General features: G+C 38.9%; 1 long non-coding RNA gene across 1 annotated transcript; it reads left to right on the top strand.

The window, feature by feature from the left end:
* Window positions 1-8,642: 8,642 nt before the first annotated feature.
* On the top strand, window positions 8,643-10,890 carry LOC143740601 (uncharacterized). Its single transcript, XR_013204849.1, has 3 exons — window positions 8,643-8,693; window positions 10,277-10,437; window positions 10,739-10,890. It is a non-coding gene; the product is annotated as an uncharacterized LOC143740601 (long non-coding RNA).
* Window positions 10,891-11,096: the final 206 nt, after the last annotated feature.

The following is an 11,096-nucleotide window of genomic DNA, read 5'->3' as shown; positions in this document are numbered from 1 at the left end:
TTTTCGTTTTATTACATTATTTAGGCTATTTTCAAACGTGTCAAGTGTACAAATAAAAAAATAAGAGAACACAATCTATTGAGTCAGCATAATAAAGCCGTTAAAGGGCCTGCTCACATTTTGCGCCTTTTGTGCGCTCAAGTTCTTTATTTCAAATGTAGGCCCATGGTATGTGCGCTCATAATGGAAGCTCGTTTTTTTCCAAGCGCCTCCGCGCCGCAGCAGCACTGCAGCCAGCCACAGGTGCGGTTCCCGAGTGTTCTACGTGTGTGCGCTAAACTGTCGCGCTGTTACAAAATAGCCTAAATTACAGCATTTAAAGTTGGGGATAAAACATAGGCTAATTAATACAGTAATATATAACTGCTTATAAAGGAATAAATATCAAGGAGTAAATCAATGAAAATTTATTTCTATTGGTAAAAAAAAAAAAAAATGCAACTGGTCGACCAATGAGAATGTCAGTCGACCAAGACGGCATCGACCGATTAGTCGACTAAACGACTAAAGTTGACAGCCCTAATATATATATATATATATTAGGGCTGACTTCTAATAGTCGAGGATTCGATTCGGAGAGGTCTGATTCGACTATGAACCTCATAGTCGAATAGTAGGGAAGTGTTATGTAACCAGGGGTGTGACGATTATTATATAACCATGAGAACAACAGTTATAGTTGAACACCGTCATTAGAACTCTATAACCGCCAAAACCGTGCTATTAAAATATTTTTTACAAACATTTTTTATCATAGAGAATGTTTAAATACTAATATCATCTTACTAGGGAAACGGAGGCGGAGTTAGTGGTGCGATCGGAGGCTGAATGCTGGAGATGATTCGGGAGAGGTCTGTGCACCTTTACCGATCAGAGCGCGCGCTGACACGGAGTAAAGCCCTGTTTATACTCGACGCGTCCGCACGAGCGCGAAGGTGCGGACGGCAAAAAATGACGCGTTGGGTGCGCAAGACCGGCAAGACCCCATTTCGCTTGGCTGTGTGCACAGCTTTTTTTGTAACAGCGCGCGCGACGCCGCATCCGAGGATGAACGACTTCAAGCCGAATCTGCCCGAGCATGTAGGCTACGTCTCACCGCACCGGCACGCAGTTTGCGTGTCTAAATTCCAAAGTTCAATGCAAAGTTTTTTTATTAAGGTTTTGTTTACTGTGTGTGATTTACTGTGTGTTCATTGCAACGTTTTTTTGTTAAGGATTAATTTAATGGAAAGCACATTCACTTCTAGTTGTCTTGCTGTTCATTTTAAATAAACGTAGAGCGAGTTGTCCTATAACAGATGAACAGTTATTCAACCAAACGTCTAGCTGCCATCTAAAAAAAAGAAAAAAAAGGTTCGACTATCAGTCGACTACGTACGGCAAAATCTAACGAATCAGATTCGACTATGAAAATCCTTAGTCGAAAACAGCCCTAATATATATATATATATATATATATATATATATATATATATATATATATATATATATATATATATATATATATATATATATATATATATATATATATTACACACACACACTTTTTTTTATTACCATAATATGAAGCTTACCTTTTATTGCTGAAAACAATTTCTTGTCTTCAATTCTAATTTCATCTTTTTTGCCCTTCCCCTTCATATTGAATAGGGTCATCAGCTTATTGGTGAAGAGCCTAATCCAATCCAAGACAAAAATAACATGCAATTATTACACACACACGCACTTAACTTTTTTCTGCAGGAATTCAAAATAAATTACAAAAAACAAACAGTGATTTTGATAGAGAGCATTGGCATTATGCACAGCCATACTATTTTTACCTTCCACTGAAAACGACAATATAACCATACAGATCTCTACATACATCAGACCTCTTGCTTGGCTGAGATGGACATAGGGCTGCATAAATTAGCCAGCGTCAGCCTTAGGCTGGCTACACACTGGCTGCGTCGCATGAGCCTGGCGTTTCTGTTGTGTGGCTGTGGCGTTTTCTATGTCTTTGCACACCAGAAACGTGTCTGATGCTGCGCTGCTGCTGCTAGACTTGTCTTTCCAATTGATTTACTGCACTCAAGCAGTAGTACACTTCATGTTAAACAAATACTGATTTGATTTGAAGACAACTTTGGAAGTATTGACGGCAAAATAGGCTACAGAATATTTTGTTCTGTATTGACAGGTGCAATTACATTTATATCTCCATTTAGGTCAAAACCTAGAGACTTTCAAACATTAATATGTCATCGCGTGAAAAATAAGTGTCAGTTCTATTTCTAGCATGTACGCATTTTCGGCGCGGCATTCTGGGATTGGAGAAAAACGTGGTTTATTGGCACTTCTCTAAACTAATCACAATCGTCTTGGGCGTCGCTAAGCATGAGGCAAAGCCATGGTGCAGCTGCAAAATAGCCTCGGGAAAGAATTTCTTTTGGTGGAACGTGCACGTTCAAAAGTTGTTTTAGTCGTGCGACAGATAGTCTAGCTAGCTGTCTGGATTTACCCTGCAGAGATCTGAGGAGCAGTTTGCATAAATCGACCGGAGCTTAAAGGGATAGTTCACCCCAAAATGTAAACTCTGTCAGTAATTACTCTCCTTTCGTTTCGAAAAGACTTTCGTTCATCTTCGGAACACAAATTAAGATATTTTTGAATAAATCTGAAAGCTAGATCACTCCTCCATAGGCTTCTAAGGGATTGAAATATAAATATAATAGTCCGAGTGACTACAATGGCTCAACCTTAAGTTTATCAAGCGACGAGAATACTTTTTGTGCACAAAAAACAAACAAAAATAACGACTTTATTTAAGTGTTAAACACACACACAAAACCACGCAACGTGCAGCAACGCAGATTTGGAAAAATATTCATAAAATACATCAAAAATACATAAAATTAGGGGAGAATAATACAAATGATGATCAAAATGAGCATCTATTTGCAAGACAAGATTAAAAGACTATGATTCAATAGGCCTGCCTACTGTATGTAGAAAACAAAGTATACAACACGACTATCCATTCTAAAACACCTATTTGATGTATTCAGATGAAAATTTACACAAGCGATTCTTCAGAGCCCCGAGCTGGAATTGTAAAAAATGTAATATTACACCCATGTGTCAGTTACGGTTAATATAATCATAAGGTCATGATTTCATCCTTAAAACAGATGAAGAAATCAACTAATTGTGGTGTTAAGCTGAGAGGGTAGTGGTCTGTTGCTCTTTGACTTATATCTTTCAATGCAGGTTTATATTGTTTCAACAATTTTTGCCTGACCCCTGAGGGCTCTGTAATGTCCGTATATTTCTGATAATATTTGTGGAGAAACATTACACTGTTTTAATTCAGAATCCTAACCATAAATTGTACTAATTAAAAGTAATTTATTAAATAAGTAAAATAAAATAAAAAACACAAAATGTCAATGAATACTTACCAGAAGTGATAGTGCAATGTAGCAGCTAAAGAATACTCCTCCACCTTTCCCTCAATGTTTTCCAGTGAATTAAATAAAGGACTGATGAAGGTAACATGATGAATCCCCTTTCAATGCACCACTTCAACAGAAGAAAGACAAAAGGACAAAAAGTCACTCAGACTTTCTATCAGTAACGTTAAATGTCTTTTAAAGATGAAAATCATACGTAATACTATTAATCCCAGTGTAGGTTTTCGAACAGTGGGTAAAATTGACTTACTGTAAGGTGGTGAATGGGTCTTTCTGTTGGGTGTTCTCCACCGATTAAAAATTTATTTCTTGATCTAAAAAAAAAGTAAACAAATATCTTTTCAATATCGTTATCAGTGTTTGAAGAGGTTAGGTAAACATACTTCTAACGAATAAATGACGGTTTTATCACTACTCATTCCCACGCTTTTTTTTACTTCTCATGCGTTTCGTTAAGTTAGCTGACAACATTAACACAACACAGCAATGTCAGATGGTACTAATGTTACATCGAAATACGTGCTAATATCACGCTAATGGTGAAGCAGTACAAAAACACACACAGAGATAACTTATTTAACGTTATCTTATGACGTTTGGTTTCAGTAAGCCCGTAAATTCACACAAAATCACACAAGGCAAAAGATTTCTGCTGTACTGCTCTCTTGAGGGTGAAACTATTATTTTTAATGATAATAATTATATTTTAACATACATTGAAGAGTTATGATCAAAAAACCATTAAATGCTAATTATCTTGATAATACTTTAAAATGCAGATATTTCTGTTGTATGGTGTTGAAAACATTACGTTGTTTCAACGTACAGATCTTGTAAAAAAATGTCAACGTTGATTTACCCTGCAAACACGTCCACTTGGGGCCCACATGGGCCTCACTTGGGCTAGTTGGGCTTCGGCTGGGCATGGGCTCAGAGTGGGCTTTGTTGTTGGGCCCCACATGGGCAGCAGATGGGCTAAACTCCTATATTATGTTTTCATATATAAAATATTCAAAATTGATTATGTCAGACATGGATGCTATTTTTAACAATAGCCACTGGGCTAGGTCCACTTTTTATACGTTTTATAAAATATAAATTTTATTAGACTATTAAACTATTTAGAAGCCATAGCAATTTAATAGTGGTTTTAAGCACTATACGATTTTCAACAGATAAGTTTGCCACAGCAGTGATAGTGACTGTGATTTGCATGGAGATGAATGTTCTGACTTGGAAGATGATAATGATGATGATTCGCATGGGCTTGCAGAGTGGGCTGCAGAATTCAACATACCACAAACAGCGCTGTCTGCACTTCTTAAAATTCTAAGGAGAAAGGGCCTTGATATCCCAATGGATGGCAGAACTCTTATGTCAACTGACAGATCTTGCAATGTGGCGAATATGGCTGGGGGTTCCTACTACCACTTTGGAATCGAAAATGCTCTCATAGCTGAACTAACATCTTTAGGACATTTAGCAAATGTGACTGATACTCTCACACTTCGAATTAACATCGATGGATTGCCCTTATTCCGTAGCTCCAGTATGAGTCTGTGGCCTATTCTGGGTATGATTAAGGAAATTCCAGAGTGTAGTGTCTTTGTAATTGGAGTGTACTCGGGTGCGTCCAAACCCGCAAATGTGCAAGAGTATTTACAAGAATTCATTGTAGATATGAAAGCCGTTTCTCAGAGTGGTATTGTGTACAATGGTGTACATTTCAGGGTACCATTACCCGATGCTTTTATTTGTGATGCACCTGCCCGTGCCTTTCTTAAATGCTCCAAAGGCCATACAGGCTATTATGGGTGTGAGAGGTGCACTCAAAAAGGCCAGTACATTAATGGGAAGGTGGCTTATCCTGAAATATCAGCAGAGCTCAGGACAGATGAGCAATTTGGTAGGCAAGGGTATCAACAGCACCAACTGTCAGCCTCCCCCCTAAATGATCTGGGTATAGGTTTAGTTACTAGTTTTGTGTTAGATTATATGCACCTTGTGTGCTTGGGGGCAATGCGTAAGTTAATATTTCTTTGGTTGAAGGGGCCGCTGAAATGCAGGCAATCTATGAAGTTTTTTGTTGTAATGTCAGCATATATGGTTTCTATCAGGCAATATTTACCTAGCAATTTTGCAAGGAAACCACGATCCTTGTTTGAATTCAGCACATGGAAAGCTACAGAGCTTCGGCAATTTTTACTTTACACTGGCCCTGTTGTTCTCCTCAATAATATACCCAGTATAATGTACAGAAACTTTTTGCTTCTATCGGTATCTATGAGAATTCTTCTGAGTCCTGCCTTATGTTCTCCTGACAATTGTGACTATGCTGAGGAGATTTTGAAACTCTTTGTAACAGATTTTGCTGCAATTTATGGCACTGAATTTGTCAGCTATAACATGCATTCATTGATCCACCTAGCTCAAGATGCACGAAAATTCGGCCCATTAGATAGTGTTTCAGCTTTTCCCTTTGAGACATTTTTAGGTAAACTGAAAAAAACTTGTCCGTCGGCCTCAAAACCCTGTCCAACAACTCGTCAGGCGGATCCATGAGAAGCAGAAAGTGGCAAGCCAAAAGACCACATCAGTTTTCAGCCCACTTAAACAGCTCCACTTTTCTGGACCATTGATTAATTCAATTGCAACATGGGAACAATACAGGCGTTACAATGATGGACAGACACTGATCTCCTCCTCTCGTGGCGATAACTGTTTTTCTGTAGGGGGAAGGATTCTTATTGTGCGGAACATTTTGTCACATTCTGGAACTGTTAAAGTCCTGTTTAATTTCTTTGAAACTGCCCAATCCCTTTTCACCTATCCAATGGACTCATCATGTCTTGGAATTCTTTTTGTTTTTAATTTATCTGAAGACTTGCAGCTGTTACCTGTGGAGGAGTTAAAAACTAAAATGGTGTTATTGCCACTCAAGACTGGATATGTGGCATTGCCACTCCTGCACTAGTGTGCTATTTATTTATTTATTTATTTGTTTTAATTTTTTGTATATATTTGTTTTTCTTTAAGCATGTTACCTTTTGCAATAGTAGAGTTTATAAATAGTGGAGGATTGGCAGTTAAACCGACCAAATGGTTTGTCGGGCCTGAGGAAGATGAATGCTACTGGCCACCAGCAAGGATGAACATGGCAAAGCTGGTCATAGAGCAACAGGACCCTCACATTGACTGGGCGACATACAAGTTGACTGTCAAGAGAAAAGTCGGTAAGGTGTCCATTTGTATGAGATTATCTGACATGAGTTTCACTGTTAATTCGGTTTGAATTAGCTCTGAATGAAACTAATTGACACTCATTTGTCTCTTTCCCAAAGCAACGTATGAAATTGCCCGCACAAAATTAGTTGAGTATGAACAGAACACAGATGTACCAACCGAGTCCGATTCTACAGAGAAGACGGGAAGGGGGAAGCGGAAAAAGCGGTGAGGGTATTTTAATTATTACTACTAAATGGATGATGAAAATTTGAATTTCCCAATGACACAGGAAGAACAAGTTTTGTGGGAGTTTTGTTAAGTGTATTTGGCTCAAAGCTGCCAAAATGAGGGAAGTAGACAACAGATATACAATTAACCAATAAATAAAATTAAATATAATCAATTAATAAAAGTAACAATCACATGTTTAGGGAGAAAAAGAGATGTATACAAATGGATGTGTGCATGCCTGAAGGGGGAATGGGGTGTTGGAACAGATGTTAAAGGAGAACTCCGGTCAATTTTGACATTGAGCTAATTTTTTTGTAAATTTGGAGTGCTGTCAGTACAGAGAACAATGACAAAAATCGGTGTTGCCTACACCGTGTTATCCTCTCTGTAAATTTGCACCCGGTTGACTTCAATGGGGCACGTTTTAAACCTGCTTTTAGCCTCTTAACATCCTTGATGCGTCATTACAAGTGTCCAGCCATTGTGAGTGATTCCTTCAGAGTGAACACGGTGAATTTAATTCAGCCAGCGCACATACCTGTATTTATTTCCTGTTTTCGGTCGAAGTCCACATAGTCGATTGTCGAGTTCACGCAGTTAGTTACCTATGATCACGCGCGTGAACTCGACAATTGACTACTGTGGACTTTGACCGAAAAATTCTACTGCAGTCAGATTCACCGTGTTGACTCTTAATAAAATCACTCACATGGCTGTGCACTTGTAATGACACATCAAGGATGTTAAGAGGCTAAAAGCAGGTGTAAAACTTGCCCCATTTAAGTCCACAAGGTGCAAATTTTAAAAAGAGGATAACATGGTGTAGGCAACACCAATTTTTGTCGTTGTTCTCTGTACTGACAGCACTCAAAATTTACACAGAAATTAGCTCAATGTTAAAATTGACCGGAGTTCTTTAAGGATCCATGTGAGGGTCTCTCTTGTACCCAGAGTGTTGTCATACTATATAGATCAGTCATGGAAATTCTCTGGTGGAAATGTGTATGAACCCTGTGTATAGTAGCATCACCTGTTGTCCAAAATGTATTTTTTTTTTAACCATCTGTTTTTAAAATGCTTTAACTCGTTGATTGTGCTTGTATATTATACATTTCTAGGCGAGTGATTTTGTCCAGTGAGGATGAGGATGATTACAGCCAAATCAGGCCTACACCTCCATCGACCCTCAGGTAATCACCTCCACACTGTATTTTTATTTATATTTTTTGGTGATGATCGTTTCCTTTGGTTGGGTGGTTTGATTCTTGGCTTTTTTGTGTGAGGTTTTTGTTGTTGTTGTTGTTGTTGTACGAGATTTTTACAGTGTGGATTTTTGTACAGTGCACCGGCTCCATCCACCCTCAGATCTGTGCTGACACTTCCACCGCCTCCATCCACCCTGAGGACTGTGCAGACACCTCCACCGCCTCCATCCACCCTGAGGTCTTCACCTCCATCTGCTAGGCCGACACTTCCACCACCTCTGGGTAACCTTAGATGGCCCAATGTTTCAACCCATCACCACGACACCACGACACCACGTCACCAGAAACCCCTCAAAGACAAATCAGGGACAACATGTTTGTTCGCATCTTAACACTGCTTGAGGAGATGAAAGAGACACAAAGAATCCAGGGGAGGATTCTACAAATGCTTCTTCAACAGCGTGGCAACATGAGCACCACCGTCTCTTCTACCCCAGAGGGTTTCCCCCTAAAGACAGTTAGGGATGTGGAAATCATGGAAGAAAAACTGGCAAACCCAAACTTCATGTCCGAACTGGTATGTATGTTAAGTCTAGGGTAGTGCAACTCAATTAAATTGTTATTGGGGGGCTTGCAGTGAATTTGATCTGAAACTCCCCAGGTGTGCTCACACTAGGGGTGGAACGGACACAGAAGTCACGGTTCAGTTCATACCTTGGCTCAGACATCACCGTTCGGTACGAGTTCGGTACAATGAAGGGAAAAGCAAAAAAATAAAAGCTTTTTATTTTTTTGCATATATCAGGCTGTACCACCAAAGTAAAATAAATGTCTTAAACCTTGTATTTTTTAAATAAGTTTTATTAATAAAGTAAAGGCGTAGAACCAGTTTATTTGTAGTGCACTGACAATAGTTTTATATAATTAGTTTATTAATTAAATTAATAAAAAGACAAAAATATATTTTTTGTTTGTTTAGATAAGTTTGGTAATTGTACCTGAATGAATTTAAAATGAATTTGCTATATTTCAGATCAATATATTTGTTTTCCTTCATTTTAATTAACACTAACTTTATTCTCATCTGAATTATAAATACTTTATTTCTGTATAAAATAATACTAACATTAAAAACATTTGATTTTTCTTTTTTAATCAATGTAGAAAGTGTAACTTAAAGGTTGTATCAGTGATTTCAGGCCCAAAAATAAATGTCTAATCTTTCCTAACGATCCGCTAGCTGCTCGCCCCATAAGCATGCCGTCCAAAAACCGCGTCTCTGTAGGCAGCCTAGGCTCTGAGATCTGCACACAAAAACAAATGTGTACAACCACCACTCAAAACCAAAATAAAGTGTTCCAACCAATCACTGACAGGGGCGGGTGTTGTGAGGTTTTGCGCTCGTGCTCGGCTGGACGCGAAATCGGAGCAACACCCGCCCCTGTCAGTGATTGGTTGGAACACTGTTTATTTTGGTTTTGAGTGGTGGTTGTACCCATTTGTTTTTGTGTGCTGATCTCAGAGCCTAGGCTGCCTACAGAGACGCGGTTTTTGGACGGCATGCTTATGGGGCGAGCAGCTAGCGGATCGTTAGGAAAGATTAGACATTTATTTTTGGGCCTGAAATCACTGATACAACCTTTAAAAATAAACAGATTAGTGCTCTGTTGAAGAAATGAAAACCAATGCAATATGATGAATGTCCAAAAGACGGCACCGACTGTTTTTAAATGGGGTTGGATAAATATTTTTTGCTTTTAAACAGAGAGTGTGTGTGTGTGTGTGTGTGTGTGTGTGTGTGTGTGTGTGTGTGTGTGTGTGTGTGTGTGTGTGTGTGTGTGTGTGTGTGTGAGAGAGAGAGAGATTTTGGATGGGTGACAGTTGTAGGTTACAGTTTGCCAAATCACAATGTTCCGCAGTAGTTCCACATTACATTAATTTGCACGCAAGTTTTATTTATTTTTATACCGTGTATTCTCCGTGTATATTCATGCACCGAACCGTGACGCCCGTACCATTTCGGTTCAATACGAATACATGTACCGTTCCACCCCTAGCTCACACCTATGCCTCTGGCAGTTTTTTCATGTTGAGTGGTTTGCCCCAGTGAGCAATATACTGTAGATAAATTTGCTTTGTATTGCCTTTGTTCCCCCTCAGGTTGCAGCTGTGACTGACATAGGGGGGGGGAACTGTTGACGAGGCCACAAAAAGGATGATGACCTTCCTCCTAGACCATGGCCTATCCAGGCAGTATAACTTTATGGGCCGAAATGGGAAGAGAGAGTTCAAGGCCTTAAAACTGTATGAAGTAATATATGGTAGGTGTGCATGTGGATAATGTTTTAAGTTGTACCGATAATAGAAAGGTGTCACAATTCCCTAACATTATAAACATATCAATTTTAAATATTGTTAATGGAGCGTCTGTTGTCCTGGCTAAGCAGTGTGTTCGCACATGTCTCTCAGTTGCTTAGCTTGTGTGTTTAAGAGAATGTGTGTATTTCTAATAATAATCTCAATTTATATAGTGCTTTTCTTAACATAGTTGTCTTTACAGTCCTGGCTGAGAGTTGTGTTGGCACATATGATGTAAGTGAACGTTATATTTGTTTCTTGAAGGAGGCTTAAAGAAAAACACCATGACCAGCCAAATCACCCGTAAAGATGCCGAGAAGGCGGTCTCCAAGTGGCTCATTGGTGCTAGGGACCGGGGGGGTAACAGACAGGCCCGACAGGCAACCCCTCAACAAGGACTTCAGGCTTCAGGCTCATTTGAGGTGGAAAGAAACTAATTCTGTCTGTGAAACTGAGGGAACATTGCAAAAGCATGTTGTCATAAATTTTACTTAAATAAAAACGTAATTAATTGGATTACTGGTCTCTTTGTTATTGTAGCTTGTTGTGTTCTGGTCTGTGGGACCTGTTTTCAATGTTTGCTAAAAGAAAAAGTTATGCTATTTATTATTTCTTCTAACTC

The sequence above is a fragment of the Siphateles boraxobius genome, unplaced genomic scaffold, assembly GCF_051911475.1.
Source record: "Siphateles boraxobius isolate OS27281-9 unplaced genomic scaffold, OSU_SipBor_1 175, whole genome shotgun sequence".
Classification (NCBI taxonomy): Eukaryota; Metazoa; Chordata; class Actinopteri; order Cypriniformes; family Leuciscidae; genus Siphateles; species Siphateles boraxobius.
This window is presented reverse-complemented; position numbering and strand designations above follow the sequence as displayed.